The sequence below is a fragment of the Pangasianodon hypophthalmus genome, chromosome 1 (genome assembly GCF_027358585.1).
Source record: "Pangasianodon hypophthalmus isolate fPanHyp1 chromosome 1, fPanHyp1.pri, whole genome shotgun sequence".
Lineage (NCBI taxonomy): Eukaryota > Metazoa > Chordata > Actinopteri > Siluriformes > Pangasiidae > Pangasianodon > Pangasianodon hypophthalmus.
The window spans coordinates 29,628,976-29,647,330 of NC_069710.1; the positions used below are offsets into that span (position 1 = coordinate 29,628,976).

Sequence of the window (18,355 nt, forward strand, 5' to 3'; positions counted from 1 at the left end):
GATATATTTATCATCGTCTTAAAGTATTTACGTCAAAGTATGTTAGGCCCAAATCAGATTTTTGGTCATTTTTGGTTGTTTTCCGGATTTTACTCGCACCAACGTCGGGTTGGTTTTTCCCAGCCCACAACACTTTGTTACTAACTATCCTCTTTATCAGTAGGTGTCAGTGCTTTTATAAGTCTGTTGTTGGTATTCCTTTGTTCTCTTTCTCTCTCTCTCATATTGTAAGCTGAACTGCACATCCTGTTCTGTGCAGATGATCAGGACACTGCTGTGACGTGGCACTTGTTTGCTGTTTCTTCCCTCTCTCTCTCTCTCTCTCTCTCTCTCTCTCTCACTCTTTTTGTTTCCCTCACCCTTTCTCTTTCTCACTCTCTCTGTCTGTCTGTCTCTCTCTCTCGCTCTCTCTCTCTCTCTCTGAGTTACAGTGCAGTGGCAGAGATTTTTACACAAATAGCAATAAAAAACATAGAACAAAAATAATTACACATAAATGATCACTCAGTGCAACAGTCAGTCAGGGCTGTGTGTGTGTGTGTGTGTGTGTCACACATTGTCCTTTACTGTTAAAAACTGAACACTGAGACATACCGTACGCTCACTCCATCTTTCCATCTTTTGTGCTGATGTTGTGATACTTGTACTGCCTTGTTCATGGCTTTTCATGGTGCTGAATGAGGTGATGGTGCAGACTTGTAATGTATGGGGTACAGGAGGGTGGAGCGCAGGGTGCAGGAGGGTGGAGCATGGGGTACGGGAGGGTGGGGCGCGGGGTGCAGGAGGGTGGAGCGTGAGGTATAAGAGGGTTGAATGTGGCCTAACACATACACCGATGAGCCAAAACATTATACCCACCTGCATTATATGGTCCTACATGTGCCATCAAAACCCACCGAGGCATGGACTCTACAAGACCTCTGAAGGTGTGCTGTGGTATCTGGCACCAAGACATTAGCAGCAGATCATTTTATGTTATGGAGCGCAGCCACTGTGGATCTGACTTGCTGTTGCAGCACATCCCACAGATGCTTGAACAGATTGCGATCTGGGGAATTTGGAGGGCAGGGCAGCAGGTCCATGAGGGGGTGGACCTGGTCCGCAGCGATGTTTAGGTAGGTGGCGCTTGTCAGATTGACGTCAGTATGAATGCCCGGACCTAGGGTTTCCCAGAAGTCTTCTTCTTGTCTTCTTCCCACAGGGCATCCCGGTGCCAGGACTCATCGGACCAGGTGATCTTCCATTGCTCCGAGGTGGCTCAGCATGGGCACGCTGACCGTTCTGCGGCTACGCAGCCCCATCCGCAGCAGGGTGCGATGCACTGTGGTGTTACACATTCATTATAATTTTCTGTGACTTGTGCCACAGTAGCTCTTCTGTCGCTTCGGACCAGACGGGATAGTCTTCGCTGTTGTTGTGCATCAGTGAGCCTTGAGCGTCCAGCACCCTGTCAACAGTTTGTGATTTGTCCCTCCTCGGACCACTCTCGGTAGGTAATCACCACTGCTGACCGGGAACACGTCACCAGCCTTTCCATTTCAGAGAAGCTCTGAGCCAGTCATCTGGACATTACGATTTACCCTTGTCAAAGTCACTCGGGTCTTCATGCCTGCCCGTTTGTCCCGCATACATCACATAGACTGTGAGACCCGACTGTTCACTTCCTGTCTAATATTTCCCAGACCTTCATATACGAGTGGAGGTAATGTTTTGGCTCATCAGGGTATGTCTTACATACACGGGATCCCGTCTCCCACCCGCTGATTCATGTCCACTCATCACTGTGCCTTTTCTTGGCTACTTCCTTGTCCTGATTTAGCAGCAAAACAGATTGAGGGGAAATGTTATTAATATCACTGTACATCGCATATACTTTTGGCATAATGTAATGAATGCTGATGTAACATGAAAGAACATCACCTTCTCTTAGGACACCAGTGACTCTATTTAGCTTCTCATAGGACACCAGTGACTCTATTTAGCTTCTCATAGGACACCAGTGACTCTATTTAGCTACTTTTACCTGCTTTTAGGACACCGGTGACTCTGTTTAGCTTCTTTTAGGACAGAAATGCCTCTATGTAGCTTCTCTTAGGACACCAGTGACTCTATTTAGCTTCTCTTAGTACACAAATGCCTCTGTTTAGCTTCTTTTAGGACACTAGTGCCTTTGTTTAGCTTCTTTTAGGACACCAGTGACTCTATTTAGATACTTTTACCTGCTTTTAGGACATAAGTGCCTCTATGTAGCTTCTTTTAGGACACCAGTGCCTCTTCTTAGCTTCTTTTAGGACACTAGTGCCTTTGTTTAGCTTCTTTTAGGACACCAGTGACTCTATTTAGATACGTTTACCTGCTTTTAGGACACCAGTGACTCTGTTTAGCTTCTTTTAGGACATAAGTGCCTCTATGTAGCTTCTTTTAGGACACCAGTGCCTCATCTTAGCTTCTTTTAGGACATTAGTGCCTTTGTTTAGCTACTTTTAACCGCTTTTAGGACACCAGTGACTCTGTTTAGCTTCTTTTAGGACAGAAATGCCTCTATGTAGCTTCTCTTAGGACACTAGTGCCTCTTCTTAGCTTCTTTTAGGACACCAGTGACTCTCTTCAGCTTCGTTTAGGACAGTTATGCACCTTTAGGACAGCAGTGCCTGTTCTTAGCTTATTTTAGTCTCTCTCAGAACACCAGTGACTCTTCTTAGTCTATTTTAGGATGCCTGTGTCTCTTCGTAACTCATTTTATTCTTTTTTTTTAGGACACCAGTGTCTCTTTAGCTCGTTGTTTTTCTTTTTGAGGACACCAGTGCCCATTTTTAGCTCATTTTTTCTCTTTTAGGACAACAAAGTCTCCTTTTAGCATATTTTAGTCTCATTTTGGATACCAGTATTTCATTTTTATATTATTATAGCCTCTTTTAGGACACCAAAGTTTCTTCTTAGCTCATTTTTTTTTCTCTTTTAGGACACCATTGTCTACTTTTAACTCAGTTTAGTTTATTTTAGGAAACCATTGCCTCTTTAACACAGGTTCTTCCTGTAGATTGTAGGTGTTTATCATTTTTATAATGAGTGAAGTGGGGGAGAGACAAAGAAACCAAAACAGTTGTGGTTTCAGAGAACTACTGCATTGCTAATGTAGTCTTACTTCACGTGGAGCTTGTTTCACTTCTCCATTTTTTTGTTAATAATGTTCACTTTGTTTCACTTGAAGTTGCTCAGACAGACAAGACGGTGTAAAAGAGAAGGAGGATCATCCTGCTGGATTTTTACTAACACTGGAACACAGGTAATTGCTTTCTCTAGCACAGACTGACATGCTAGCATCTTTTTACACCATGAGGCTGATTTTTAGCAGAGTTTGTGTTAGGGATGTGAACAGATACTGATTTATAATGATGCACCTGTCTCGGTGTTTACCCTGCAGCTGCCCTGATTCACTTAGTGTAACAGTAACAGTTAATTCACAGCGACTTGTACAGCAGACACTCCACGAACGGATTAAAAGTGTGTGTAATCGTCAACATGATGAAGTTTTCTGTAAGGAGATTTACATTTAACTAGCATTTATGAAAGGAATCTCCACTGTCAGTGCTTTGTAATGATCAGCTGTGGTGGAAGAGGAATAAAACACTTCGAGATGTGCTGTTACAGGAAAACAATCCACGTCTGGGTAATTATTCAGTTACGTATTTGCGTTCATATGAGGGAGGGAATTTTAATTTGGCTCAAACAGTTCAGTTTATTCTTTTCCTCCATTTTGGTTTATTTCTTTATTCTTGTCCTCTATTTTGGTTTATTTCTTTAATTTTGCTCACCATTTTGTTTTTTTTTCTTTATTCTTGCCCTCCATTTTGGTTTATTTCTTCAATTTTGCTCACCATTTTGCTTTATTTCTTTATTCTTGTCCTCTATTTTGGTTTATTTCTTCAATTTTGCTCACCATTTTGCTTTATTTCTTTATTCTTGTCCTCTATTTTGGTTTATTTCTTCAATTTTGCTCACCATTTTGCTTTATTTCTTTATTCTTTTCCTCCATTTTGGTTTATTTCTTTATTCTTGTCCTCTATTTTGGTTTATTTCTTTAATTTTGCTCACCATTGTGGTTTATTTCTTTATTCTTGTTCTCCATTTTGGTTTATTTCTTTTTTTTTTTGGAATTGAGAATCGTGGTATTGGTATCAAAGTCAAATATTTGGTTTGATGACAGTCGTGGTCAGGATGTTTTACATGAGCTCAGATGGAGAGATGTACTCACTCCCTATTTACATGTTTTGAAGAAGCTTCTTTAGAAGTTACATAGTTGAAGTTCCCCAGAATATTTAAAGTTCCCCTGATCTATATACATATATATATATATAGTTTTGGAGATAATCTCATTTTAATATTACAGCTTGTCACCTCCAGGAAAATGATTAAATGTATTGATGACTCATCCAGTGCTCTTTTCAACCAAAACAAACACTCCCTAGAACGGATACGTCCCACCCCCGGGGCATTTCTAACTGTACAGTTTCAGCAAACGTGGTTCGTCTGTGCGTTTTTGTCTTCAGGGTGTCTCGTCGTCTAGAATATCGTCCTGGTTAAAGTCGGTGAAGGCGGAGATGAGATGAATCCTCCATATTTAGCTAGTTCTTCATATTTAGCTAGTTCTTCATATTTAGCTAGTTCTCCATATTTAGCTAGTTTTCTAATCTACTGTCAGATTTCTTTAGACTTTATGTGTGTGTGTGTGTGTGTGTGGTGTATCTTGAATGCTATTGGCTGTTATGTCATCATACGAAATCAAATCACAGCTCGCAAGACATTTCATGGGGAATTTAAAGAGTCTTTCAGTTCCTTTTTCATGGGAAATGTAGTTTGTATCTTACTCATATTTTTATAACACACCCCACACTTCTGTCCTCATAATGTCTTCACACACCTGTAGAAGTGTCCTTCCTTTACCAAACATCCAACATGCCTATAAAAGTGGATGTTTATGTCTCACCTCTCACTCGAGAGTAGACGCTAGTTTATTTTGAGTGGTGTTTACTGTCTCACTCGCGTTCACTACAAAGTGGGGAAAGAACATGGACGCCTCTCTGAAAGCGAGTCTTGCGTTTGTTCTGCCTGAGCACCAGAAGCTCAACAAGCTAGCCAGTTAACGTTAGCGATATAAGTGAAACCTTTACCGTGGCTGTAGGGCGGCATGTGGTTCAGTGATTAGCGTTGTCTCCTCACAGCTCCAGGCTCCTCGGAGCATCTGTAAGCAAATCCTAGTATGAGTATGATCTCATTTAAAAGTGTCCGTGGTTCTTTCTTTAGTGTGGATGGTGTGAGCAGAGATCTTGATATAACTCAGGTTCGAGGTGAACTTCCTGACTTTACGAGTAGTTTAGTGGGCGTTTTCTTTTGGTTTTTCCAAGTCAAAGGTCGGACTTTCCGAGTTACGAGCTTTACTAGAACGTGACATTTATTGAGCTTGTTTCTTATTCTAAAAAAAAAAAAAAAAAAAAAAAAGATGTGGAGGCTGCATTGTTAAGTCATATTCTGAGGGCAGACTCTCTCATGCAACCAACAGCCAATCAGAGAAAGCACTGTGAATGCGTAAGTGTGGCAACCAATGAAAACGGAGAGAAGGTGGAGCTTACTGCACCTTCAGGTAAATGTATAGTGATATAGAAATGAACCTAAATGACTAATATTTAATGCTAACAGCTGCTTTTTATAATGTATTATATAAGCATTAACCAAGGCATATTGCTCTTATTTATTTAACTAAACTCAGTATCAAAGCCGGTCTAATAAATACATCCCACCCCCGGGGCATTTCTAACTGTACAGTTTCAGCAAATGTGGTTCGTCTGTGCGTTTTTGTCTTCAGGGTGTCTCTTCGTCTAGAATATCGTCCTGGTTAAAGTCGGTGAAGGCGGAGATGAGATGAATCCTTTAAATATTCTTTAAATATTTGGTCACAAGATTGTGATAGCAATCATGTTCTTTTTTTTTTTTTTTTTTTTTTTCTTTTCCCTCAAGGTAATGTTTATTGCAAGAATCAGATTAAAGGATCCACCAAATTAATAAATGTAAATAAGTAAATGAAAAAGAACTGTTCAGATATAAAGTACACAAACGACCCAAGAATAACGTTCTGCGAATAAAGAGCTGCGTACCGAAAGGTAGAAAAGGAGAAATACGGAAAAAAGGCCAACATGCTTAAAAGTTCGTTTATTCATTCGTTCATCATGAGTAACTGTTTTATCCCGGTTGGGCAAACGCTCTGAAAAATGACAAATGAACGGATTCATATCTGTGGGGTGATGATGAGGTGGAGCTACCGCTTAAGGCTCCACTTGGGTCTTGTCTAAAATCTGCGTTGGAGCGGTGGATTCAGGAGCAGTAGATAAATTACAGACACCTTATCGAATAAGAAATTACAGACCACAAAGTTACAGCCCGATAAGCAGCTGTGATAAATGGAGTCCTCAAGCATTCACATGCACAATATCAACATGGCTGGTTTCCCCCCATTTTTCCCCTAATTTGGTTTTGGCCATTTCCCATCCACCAGCCAGCTCTCCTCTATCACACAACAGCTAGCAGCCGAGGAGGGTGAAGGCTAACACGTGCTTCCTCCGAGACACCGCCACCATCCTTCCCACTCAGAAAGCACGGACACTTTTTCTCTCGTGAGCTCCTGGCATCAGGAGTGGAACTTGCTGGAGTGGACGAACGCTTTTATGGGGCAGTCGTGGCCTAATGGTTAGAGACTCGGACTTGCAACCCGAAGGTGAACCTGAAGGTCGTGGGTTCGAGTCTCAGGTCCAGCAGGGATTGTAGGTGGGGGGAGTGAATGACCAGCGCTCTCTCCCACCCTCAATACCACGACTGAGGTGAGACCCTTGAGCAAGGCACCGAACCCCCAACTGCTCCCCGGGCGCCGCAGCAAAAAAGGCTGCCCACTGCTCCGAGTGTGTGTTCACGTTGTGTGTGTGTGTGTTCACTACTGTGTGTGTGCACTTGGATGGGTTAAATGCAGAGCACAAATTCCGAGTATGGGTCACCACACTTGGCCACAAGTCACTTCACTTCACTTTTCTGTTGCCCCACTCAGAAGTCACCTCGACATGTCATTTCGAAAAGTCTGCGTTTTTAGAGATGAAAGTGCAGTGTTTGTATGGACACGAGCCGAAACTGTGAAATTGAGGGGGAAAAAAATGCTTTTAAACATATTCATATATTTGCATAAACAAAGATATATATGTTGTTCACTTTTATACCAGTTCAGCAGCTGAAAGATGAAATTTCTCAAATGTCACTGTTTATAAGTTAGTACCGGTGTTTCTGGGAGTTTTTAGGACATAAAGATGAAACTGAGCAACTGCTGGAGATTCTGCATCGCGATACACATCAGGACACCTGCATCCTAGATTTGACAGGAAGTGTGCACTGTGTGTGTGTGTGTGTGTGTGTGTGTGTGTGTGTGTGTGTGAGAGAGAGAGAGAGAGAGAGAGAATGAGCCATGCATACTAGGGGGAAAAAATCCATATGTTCAATTTCATATTCTTCTTTAATGTGACGTTTTTTGTCAATTCTAAGCGAGACCTGTTTCGTTAACAATCACGCAACTCTAGAACAACTTTTCTTACGCTTTACACAGTACGAACTTCATCTGTTTTGCTGTCAGAGACAAAATTTAAAGGTCGTAAAAAAATATCCAGAAATATTATTTGCTTGAGATCTTAGAACACATAACGCGACATGCTGCCCGGTTCTGTCAGTGTGAGAGATGATTGATTAAAATCTCAGAGGGCGTGCGCTGCTGCGACACTCGTCTGACTCCAAACTCACGGCGCAGCTACGGGCGCAAACTCACGGGACAGATACAGCAGCGGCGATGGCGAAATGTAGGGGAAAAAACACATTGATTGAAAAATGTTGATTGATGATGTAAGCGGAACGAAATCATTTTTCAGTTGTGAATAGTAAATTAATATGAGTATACTTGGAATGGTGTAATCGGGTGCTTTCTTCTTGCTCAGCACACACATGCATCTTCTGACCTGAATTTTATATCACTTCAGGAGAGCAGGTGTGTGTGTGTGTGTGTGTGTGTGTGTGTGTGTGTGTGTGTGTGTGTGTGTGAGTGAGTGAGTAAAATATTCCGTTTTCACTTGCGCTTCTTTGTTTCTCTTTTCCATTCGTTCCCCTGTGTCTTCAGCACTCACAGATGAATTTTAGACAAATATTTTTGAATTTCCACCAAAATTATTCATGTGGGTTTTTTTTTTTTGGCCTCTGTCTCTTTATTATTGCCGTTAAAATCCTCTGAACTTAGAGATCTTATTACTTAATCAGAAATCAATTTAATGTAATAGCAATGATGACTAATGAATCTGTATGAATCAGATGGCTCTTTAAAGCACAAACCATCACTATGTGACTTGCTTCGTAGCTTTTACTTTATGCTGTAGAAGTTTATATGCTGCGTTCGACTAAAGCTCGTCATTTGGAATGTCCTACCTGCGACTAGGAAAAACCAAAGAAAACGCTCTCACTCCGTAGCTCGAATGTAATACCTAAATAATCTCAGTGCACCCTTATACACGCGACCAGATGGCACCTCGGCTGATGTGTGTAGTGCAGCGGGTGGTGGGATTGGGAACGAGTGGCGTGTGCTGCAGTTACAGTATCGATGTGCAAAGTTTGAACACACAGCGAATGAAAACTTTCGTTTTGTAAAAGTCATTACGAGGTTTTTTTTTTGTAATTTTCTTTTCTTTTCTGTGGTTATTGAAACTGCAAAGAAAAAAATATATATATTCCGGATGTGAAATCTGCTTGTCCCCGCTGTCCAGACAACTGATTTTTCCAATTTTTTTTTTTTTTTCCTTATACACACTCTCTTTTTCTCTTGACTTTACATCACAGTTACAGTTTTCTGAGGGTTTTCAATGCTCAAGGCTACAAGAAATCTGGTGCCTTACCTGGTGCCTTAGCTCCGCCTCAGACTGGATTTGTTCTTTTATCATAATTCATCATGTTACACATGGTTGAACATTTGTGTGTGTGTGTGTGTGTGTGTGTGTGTGTGTGTGTGAGAGAGATACAGTGTGGTCTTAGGTGAGTTGTGTACACATGCGGCTGTAGTACATTTGAAGCAGCTCGGAGAACATGAGAGAAAGAAGTCTTGATAAATCTATCATGCCCTTTTCACAAACACTCAGTTCTTGGGAGCTTTATCTCTCTCTCTGTGTGTGTGTGTGTGTGTGTGTGTGTGTGTGTGTGTGTGTGTGTGGGCTGGGGGGGGGGTTAAATATGATCTGATATTTGGACCGGAACAGTGGCTGCATCCGGATAAAGAGAGGCAGAGAGGTGTAGCGCCTCACAGTCTCGTTTTTTCCTGGCACTGGACACTGATTAAAATCGCTTCAGTGTTTCGGTAAGCTACTCCGATTGACAGCTTGTGTTTTGTAATCACTTCAGTATGGATTCATGACTCGATGTGCGACAGTACGACAGTACACTTTTGATATTTCAAATGATTGACGTGACCAGAATTATTGTTTCTGCCTGTACTCGACTAGCTACCTGCTACAGCAGCGTAAATGTATAAATATACGTATTGTTCCTTATAAAATTCCTGAAATGATTGTGATTGCAATTATACGCCAAAAAGAATAAAAAATCAAGCAGCCCTCCTACAGGAATATAGTGCTCTGCCTTCAGTGCCTTTCTTATCACAAATTTCTGACATCTAGAAGAGCCTTGTACTGAATTAAAAAAAAAAAAAAAAAAAAAAAAAAATGCCATGAAATCTGATTTGACGGATCAAATGTGGCGTTAGCTGATACCGGTTCGATACCGATATCCTTTTACCCTACGTTCAAGCAGTAAGTCTCTCGTGTCTCTTGTACAGGGTGTCCCAAAAGTCTCCATACATGGGGGATTATGTATACCAGCACCACGTCAGTTGTGCCTCCATCAGTGGATGTTCGTGGACGTCCACTTCTCGGTTGGTCCTCCACACTTCCAGTCTTTCTGAATTTCTTAATAAGTTTGGCAACAGTGTCATGTGTGATGAGCTCGCCATATTTCCTGTTAGTCCTGTTAGTCCATCTCAGCCTGGTGACAGCTTCCCGATCCTGCTGTGAGAATGATTTCAATATGTTCTTCTTCTGTCAAAGACATAATATATAAAGACATATATATTTGTATATATATACACATATATATATATATATATATATATATATATATATATATATATATATATATATATATATATATATATATATATATATATATATATATATATATGTTTGTGTGTGTGAGATACTTATGTATGGAGACATTTGGGTTCACCCAGTAGTTTGTCTCTTGTGGGCATCTAACGACTGTTAACGTTGTCTCTTGTAAGCATGCACTGTCCAGTGTTTTTTTTTTTTTTTTTAATGTTTTTATAAACAGTATTAAACATTAGTAGCTTAGGCTGCATCAATATCTTTTTTCCAAACTGACTATGAGTACATGTTTTTTTGGTACACTATCATTACGTTATCTGTTTTCACAACTCCAGCATTCGAGTACCGTTATGAGTAGTCGAATTTACATTTCTGGCTTTTTGTTGTTCTGCCAGAGATTATCTGTATAATGGTTAAGAATTAATGAGCATATGAGCATAGTTCGAGAGCTATACGATTTCCCTGATTGGTGCATTAGCTATACTATGAGGGGGAAATAAGTATTCAGACGTCCAGTGCGTATATCCACTTCATATTTACACATGTAATGTGTTTTTGACTTTGTGCTTATAAGTGCGAATGAAAATGGCAGTTTGTATTCATAAGCATAAAAAAAGATTTGTGATATTGGGAAAAAAATATTCAGAGATTAAAAATATTTTAAGTTCGACATACAAATGCAGGAAAAAAGTTCTTATGCAAATTGCACCTGGTTTTGTTATAAAAGATGTTGTCATTAGTTGGGAAGATTTCACACAACAAGCAGCAATCATGGTGAAGGTGATGGAGCCTTATAAAGTTCTCAGGGACAACATTATTAAACAGCACTCGAACAGAAAACACTACAGAGCCATAGCGAAGATTTTAAACATCCCTGTCAGTACAACGTTTTCGATAAAGTGCAGGTGGAAAGTTCATGGACTCATAACTAATCGTCCCCGGACAGGTGCATCAGGTAAGATTTCACACCTCGCTCTCAGACTAACGATAAGGAAGGTAAGAGAGAAGCCAGCAGACACTTGAAAAGAGTTGCAGGACGACCTGAAAGCAGCAGGAACAACAGTTAAACATGTATAAACAGTGAACTGTACTGCAATCTTCTCTATTCCTACACCTCATGGAAAACTCCTCTGAAGCACAGAGACGGGCGTCCAAAATTTACACACGAGCATAAAGACAAATCGGAATGCTTTTGGAACAAAAAAAGGTGAACCAAAAACACGTGAATGTATGTAGAAAACGGTCACCTGTCTCTTTGTGTCTCACTAGATCCATCAGCTGCTGAATTTTCTCTTGAAAGTTATTATTAATCCACACTGACTCTCTCTTCGCACCGAGGCAGACTCTGGTCAATCTCAAGCAGCTGCTCCAACTCCCCTCTATATATTAAGGCTTAATAAAGTGTGCTGAAGCTAAGCCAGGCTCCTCGCCCATCCTCACATCAGCCTGGACATCTGCTCTAAATCTCATATCATGTGGAAATGACATAACGTAACTAGCCCTAGCTCTCATGCAGTGTTTGGCTTCCTGAGTGACGTGGGTTTATTTCTTCATCTCAGGTTCACCGGTGCTTTCCGGAAGCTCTGGTCATGATGAATTGGTTTTGAAATGAGTCCTGTTGTAGTGCTAGACTAGAGTAGAGCTTCGTAGTGAGCTTTCCTTCTTGAGCTACAGAGTTAAATGTGGGCTCAAGTTTCATGTTTGAGCTTTTTGTTGTCAATGTGCATTCATATGAATGCATAAACTATAATTCCTAAGCATGTTGGCCAAGTCACAGCTTGGTGTATGGAAAGGGCTGTGAATAATTCAGCACTCTTTTTTTAATATAATATTTTAATAATGTGTATTCATTTTAAATAAAATATATATCTCAGCCAAGACTGTAAATAGTTATATGCAGTAGTTGTTGTTTTCTAGTGAAAGTATAAAGCCCTGCAAATATGTGAGGAACGTATATGATATGAAGCTGATGTGTGGTGGTGGTTCTTACATCTTTTTTATTTTTGAAATTTATGTGTGAAGACAGCCCTAATGCGTATAGCTTGCCCGTGGGGATTTTGACTTCAAAATATATTTCATCAGTAAAAGCTTTATTTACACCATGAGCAAATATGGAAAATACTTATTTTCCATTGGAGATCCACGCAGACATCTAGCTGCAGTCACATTTATTTAATCAATTTTACGTTATTTTTAGATTTTTTTTGCATACTGTAGTTGATGGATACACAGTAGGCTTGTGGATATACTGTAGTTGACTCACCCTGCCATGATATCCAGTGACATTTACCCCAATTATATTATATTGTATTATGTTACATTACCAGACCTTTCAATCTGTGCACATTTTGCGTAGGAGCGCCGCAGTTTATCATCGAAGTTCGCAACTATGAGTTATCTCTCAGAAATCCGCTAAAAGAGCAGTCTTGTTCACTCCAATAAACCAGGAGATAAGCCACATATGAATGTGGAATTCTTTGCGCAAGTGTTTTGATCTCTTCGATGTTAACCAACACCTTCTAGAAGCCCCGCCCACTTCCCCAGTCTCACCTGCATTTGATTTCTGTCACAGTAAACCGAGAATATTTTGGGTTCATTAACGTGAAATAAAATCTATCAAAATGTATGTTCAGCATAGCTAACATTAAACAGTATATATTTAAGGTCTGATAACTATATTTATTAGGTCTGCCACTGGATTTTGGAAAGATAGGAGAAAAAAAAAAAAAAGAAGATTTCGACCCAAAAATTAAATAGGCTGACAATCATTTTAATGTCGAGGATAATTAGAAAATCTTATGATTAAATACGTTAGAAAATATGATGATTAATATGCTTTTTTTTTTTTTGCTCTCCTAAATTCTGACTCTACTCTCAAGTTCAAGTTCACGTGGAGTTTGTCATTTCAGCCATATACAAGTACATAGTGAAACAAAACAACGTTTCTCCGGGACCAAGGTGCTACATAAGAGACACAGAACAACACAGAACTAAAAGGGACTACATAAATTATACAATAAAGTGCACAAGTGCAAACATGTGCAGACAGCATAAGACAGCACAAGACAGTACAATGACCACTGGGACAGACAGTGAGCATAGTAAGTCCCAGTGCAGCGCCGACCAGTACACAGTTCTGTTTAAAGTGAACCTAGTGACAATAGTGCAAATAGTACAAGAGTTCAAAACACGTAGCTGAAATAGTGGAAACATAAGTGTAAACATAAGAGTAGCAGCCTATGTACAGTATAATATAATGACTATTGTAGCAGCATAAACATGTGCAAAAACCTGCAAAAAAATTGCAGAGAGGATGGAGGATGCTCAGTTGTGTGTGTATTGGTATGTGTGTGTGAGTGTTCCTTCAGTTCAGTTCCTGAGTATTGAGGAGTCTGTTTGCATGGGGGAAGAAACTATTGCACAGTCTGCTCAGGATGCTCTCGATAGTCCCTCTGTAGAACATGGCGAGGATCGGGGGTGGGAGATGTGCTTTCCTCAGCCTTCACAGAAAGTAGAGACGCTGCTGGACTTTCTTCATTATGGAGCTGGTGTTGAGCGACCAGGTGAGGTTCTCCGCCAGGTGAACACCAAGAAACTTGGTGCTCTTGACGATCTCCACGGAGGAGCCGCCGATGTTCAGCGGAGAGTGGTCATTCTGTGCTCTTCTGAAGTCAACAACCATCTCTTTAGTTTTGTCCAAGTTCAGAGACAGGTTGTTGGCTCTGCACCAGTCCGTTAGCCGCTGCACCTCATCTCTGTATGCTGACTCGTCGTTCTTGCTGATGAGACCCACCACGGTCGTGTCATCGGTGAACTTGATGATGTGATTCGAGCTGTGCATTGCTACGCAGTCGTGAGTCAGCAGAGTGAACAGCAATGGACTGAGCACACAGCCCTGTGGGGCCCCAGTGCTCAGTGTGGTGGTGTTGGAGATGCTGTTCCCGATCTGGACGGACTGAGGTCTCCCAGTCAGGAAGTCCAGGATCCAGTTCCAGTTATGGAGGTGTTCAGGCCCAGCAGGTTCAGCTTTCCAATCAGGTGCTGAGGAATGATTGTGTTGAATGCTGAACTGAAGTCTGTGAACAGCATTTGAACATATGTGTCTTTATTGTCTCTTTACTCTCCTTATACTTGAAATGGTGGATGACTTTTTAGACAATAACATTGTTTATTGCAATTTTTTTTACAACGGTAAATCATGAGAAGGTGATTCATTTATGTTTTCAGTTGCTAATTTTAGAAATTCTGTTAATAATTTCAAAACGTTTGAATGGAAACCCCCGCTAATGGCATACGCCGAAAACGGTCTCAAAAATCCAACTCACTTTTCAGAAAACAGACCTGCAGAAGTACATTTCAAAACCTCAGTGGCCCTTCCCACAATTTTATCTTTAGTTAGGTGTTAGCTTGTGCACTGCAATGCTAAAATGATGTTTTAGCCCACCATGACTGGGAGGAGCCTCATACGTGGGCAGAGGAATGGGTGGGGCCAAGACATTTAAAAGCAAAGGCAGCAAACTGGTTAATGAACAAGCTTAAGTGAAAGAATGTTATCGTATTTCCAGGAGCATTTCAGGTACTTTTTATAAGTTAACAATTAGTTGTGTTTAAAGGACAGTGTTTGGGGTGTGTGTGTGTGTGTGTGTGTGTGTGTGTGTGTGTGTGGATACAAAGCAGTGCTGGAGGGCTAAACCACACAGAACACATTCCAGCAGGCCGTGTAGCTCTGTGATTTGAGCAGATTAGAGCAGTGTGTCAGAGGCATTGGGTTACAGCATGTTGGAGCTCTCACTGCGCTCATGGACACACTCATCTCTCCAGGTTTCTGTTGTGGAGTTGATCGTAGTGCTGACTGCTCGCTTCGAAAACAAGTCAGTTTTATTGTCGTTCCGTCCACACATCGCTTCCTTCATGGACGGTGGTACAACACACGTGGTGAAAACTGTATGATGAATATAAGAAAAGAGAGAGTGTTCAGAATTTCAGTAGAATATAAAACGCAACACAATACAGTAAATACATTGAACATTTATACAATACTACAGTTAGATCGAGCAATGAAAAAATGTAACTTTGTAAATCCTGTTTAAAATGTCCGGCTGCCTGTGTGTCTGTCTGAAAGACTCGTAAGAAAGACTGGTTGCAGGTAATGCACCATATGGCCAAAAGTATGTGAACACCTATCCATCACACCCATATGTGCTTGTTGAACAGTACTTTCCAGATTTATTCCCCCTTTGCTCTTATAATAAGCTCCACTCTTCTGGTTAGGCTTCCCACTAGATTTTGGAGCGTGGCTGTGGGGATTTGTGTTCATTCAGCTACAAGAGCATTAGTGAGATCAGGCGCTGATGTTGGTGAGGAGGTCTGGGGTTCAGTCGGTGTTCCAGTTCATCCCAAAGGTGTTCAGTGGGGTTGAGGTCAGGGCTCTGTGCAGGACACTCGAGTTCTTCCACTCCAAACTTAAACACACCATGTCTTCATGGAGCTTGATTTGTGCACAGGGGCATTGTCATGCTGGAACAGGTTTGGGCCTCTTAGCTCCAGTGAAGGGAAATTGTAATCATACACTATACAAAGACATTCTGCACAATTGTGTGCCTCCAACTTTGTGGCAACAGTTTGAGGAAGAACCACATATGGGTGTGATGTTCAGGTGTCCAAAAACGTGTATACATCCTGTCTGATTTGATATGTTGGTAGAGATTCCATTGTACCTTTGGGAAAAGCGGTTTCACGCCTTTTCTTCAGTATGGAGATGTTCCAGAAAGAGGTCTTTTCTATCGTCTCTCGCCCAAACCAAGCTGAAACCAAGGACTGGCCAACTCTGAACAATAAAATATACATGATCTTTAAAAGGATGTATCAGAGAAGAGACACTTCCAGGGGTTTTAGGTAAGTTCCTATCACAGGGAAAGCCTTCATACATGTTACGTGACCTACAGCATTACACAAATGTCTATGGGCATCATTACATACCAGACATATGGTCAGAAATGTTATCTCGTCCGAATAGTACTTAGTTGAGTTTATGAGAATGTTTACAAGAGAGTAATTGGGAAAAAATGGGCAAACCAATGAGTGAAACTGCTAATCGATTAAAATGGAAATAACTGATTTGGATTGCTGATGTTGTTTCAGGGTCATATTACGATGTACGTTTCTGGTATATTGCCTTGTTTATGAATGATCCCAGGTTTGTGCATGATTTTGTGTTTTTTGATGTCTATACAATGATTAATTTTCTATAACAGCAGCTCAGACAGGAGTTCTGGCAAATCACGGGTTTATATTCAAGCGCTCAGTCTAATAGGACATCGTTTCTATAGTAACAGGATTTGTATTACGGACACTCCACGTTTGCCTGTCTGTCTGTCTATCTATCTATCTATCTATCTATCTATCTATCTATGTTTATGTAGCTCTCTCTCTTGCTCTGTTTCTCTGTCTGTCTTTGTATCTGTTTATCTCTTTTTTTTTTATCTGTCTGTCTGTCCATCTCCTATGTACCCCTCACTGTCCTGCACTGGACTCCAGTCTTCACTTGGACTTGACAGTGTTTCAGTCTTTGTGTTGCTGCTTGCTGAGCGGTCGCCTTGGTAACGGGCGGCCCTGGAGTTGGAGCTGAGCAGTTTGCAGCACCATGCTGAAAGGATGTGGTGAGCTTCTCTCACTCCCTCTCTCTCTCTATATATCTCTTCTTTCTTTTTTCTGTCTACCTCTCTCATACATGTTGTCGTCACAGCCCCTCTCTCAATATATTTTTGTCTCACGCTCGCTCACTCCCTCTAACCATATCTCCCACTTTTAGTCTCTCTCTCCATCTCTGCTTGTCTACAGTCATGTCCATAAATATTTGGACACCGATAAAGTTATTGTTCTTTTAGCTGCCTATCACAGTATATTGGAGATTTATTTTTATAAACTAAATAATGGACATGAGCTCAAAGTGCAGACATTCAGCTTTAATTTGAAGGTATTTACATCCAGATCAGCTGAACAGTGGTCCCCCCTTTTTTAATGGACCAAGAGTAATTGGACAATTGGCTGCTCGGCTGTTCATTGGCCAGCTGTGTTATTCCCTCATTCGTTGACTTACAAGTAAGCAGATAAAAGGTCTAGACTCGATTTCAAGTGTGGCATTTGTATTTGGAATTTGTCAACTCTCAGTATAAAGCCCAAAGAGCTGTAACGGTCAGTGAAGCAAGCCACCATTAGGCTTAAAAAATCAAAACAAATCCATCAGAAAGATAACAAAAACATTAGGCGTGGCCAAATCAATCATGTGGTGCATTCCTAAAAAGAAAGAACGCACTGGTGACCTCAGGGACACCAAAAGGCCCGGAAGACCACAGTTTATAACTGTGGAGGATGACAGAAGAATTGGTTCCATGGGTAAAGAGAAAGATTCACAACAGTTGGGCAGATCAGGAACACCCTCCAGGAGGTAGGCGTATCTGTGTCAAAGTCAACAATCAAGAGAAGACTTCAGAGTAAATACAGAGGCTGTACCACAAGATGGAAACCACTACTAAGTGTTGAAAACAGGTAGACCAGATTGGAGTTTACCAAAAACATCTAAAAAAGCCTGTGCAGCTCTGGAACAACATCCTTTGAGACAAAGATATAAACTTGTTGCAGAATGATGGGAAGAGAAGTGTATGAAGGGAAGGAACTGCTTATGATCTGAAGTGTACCACCTCATATTATGGTGTGGGTGTGTATGTCTGCCAATGGAACTGGTTCCCTTGTATTTATTCATGGTGTGACTGATGATTAAAGCAGCAGGATGAATTCTGAAGTGTATAGGGCTACATTATCTGTTCAATTTCAGCCACATGCTTCAAAACCCATTGGATGGTGCTTCACAGTGCAGATAAACAGAAAGTGGAATGTTCTTCAGTGTCCTGTCTGGTCTGATCCCACAGAAGAGCTACTGCAGCACAAGTTGACAGAAAGGTGTCAGAACACGTAGTGCATCACAGCTTGCTGCGTATGGGGCTGTGTAGCCGCGGACCGGTCAGAGTGCCCGTGCTGACCTGTGGTCAGAGTGCCCATGCTGACCTGTGTCCAGAGTGCCCATGCTGACCTGTGTCCAGAGTGCCCGTGCTGACCTGTGGTCAGAGTGCCCG

General features: G+C 41.2%; 1 protein-coding gene across 6 annotated transcripts in view; it reads left to right on the plus strand.

Annotated features, from left to right (window-relative positions):
* Nucleotides 1–18,355, plus strand: part of nck1b (NCK adaptor protein 1b) — a 69,352-nt gene that overhangs the window by 12,641 nt on the left and 38,356 nt on the right. For 2 of the 6 annotated variants that reach the window (XM_026944727.3, XM_026944728.3), the window contains exon 2: nt 3,212–3,286. The exons of the other annotated variants lie outside the window; for them this stretch is intronic. The gene's annotated coding sequence lies outside the window, so the exon portion shown is untranslated. The remainder of the gene's footprint in view (nt 1–3,211; nt 3,287–18,355) is intronic. 6 annotated transcript variants of the gene reach the window in all.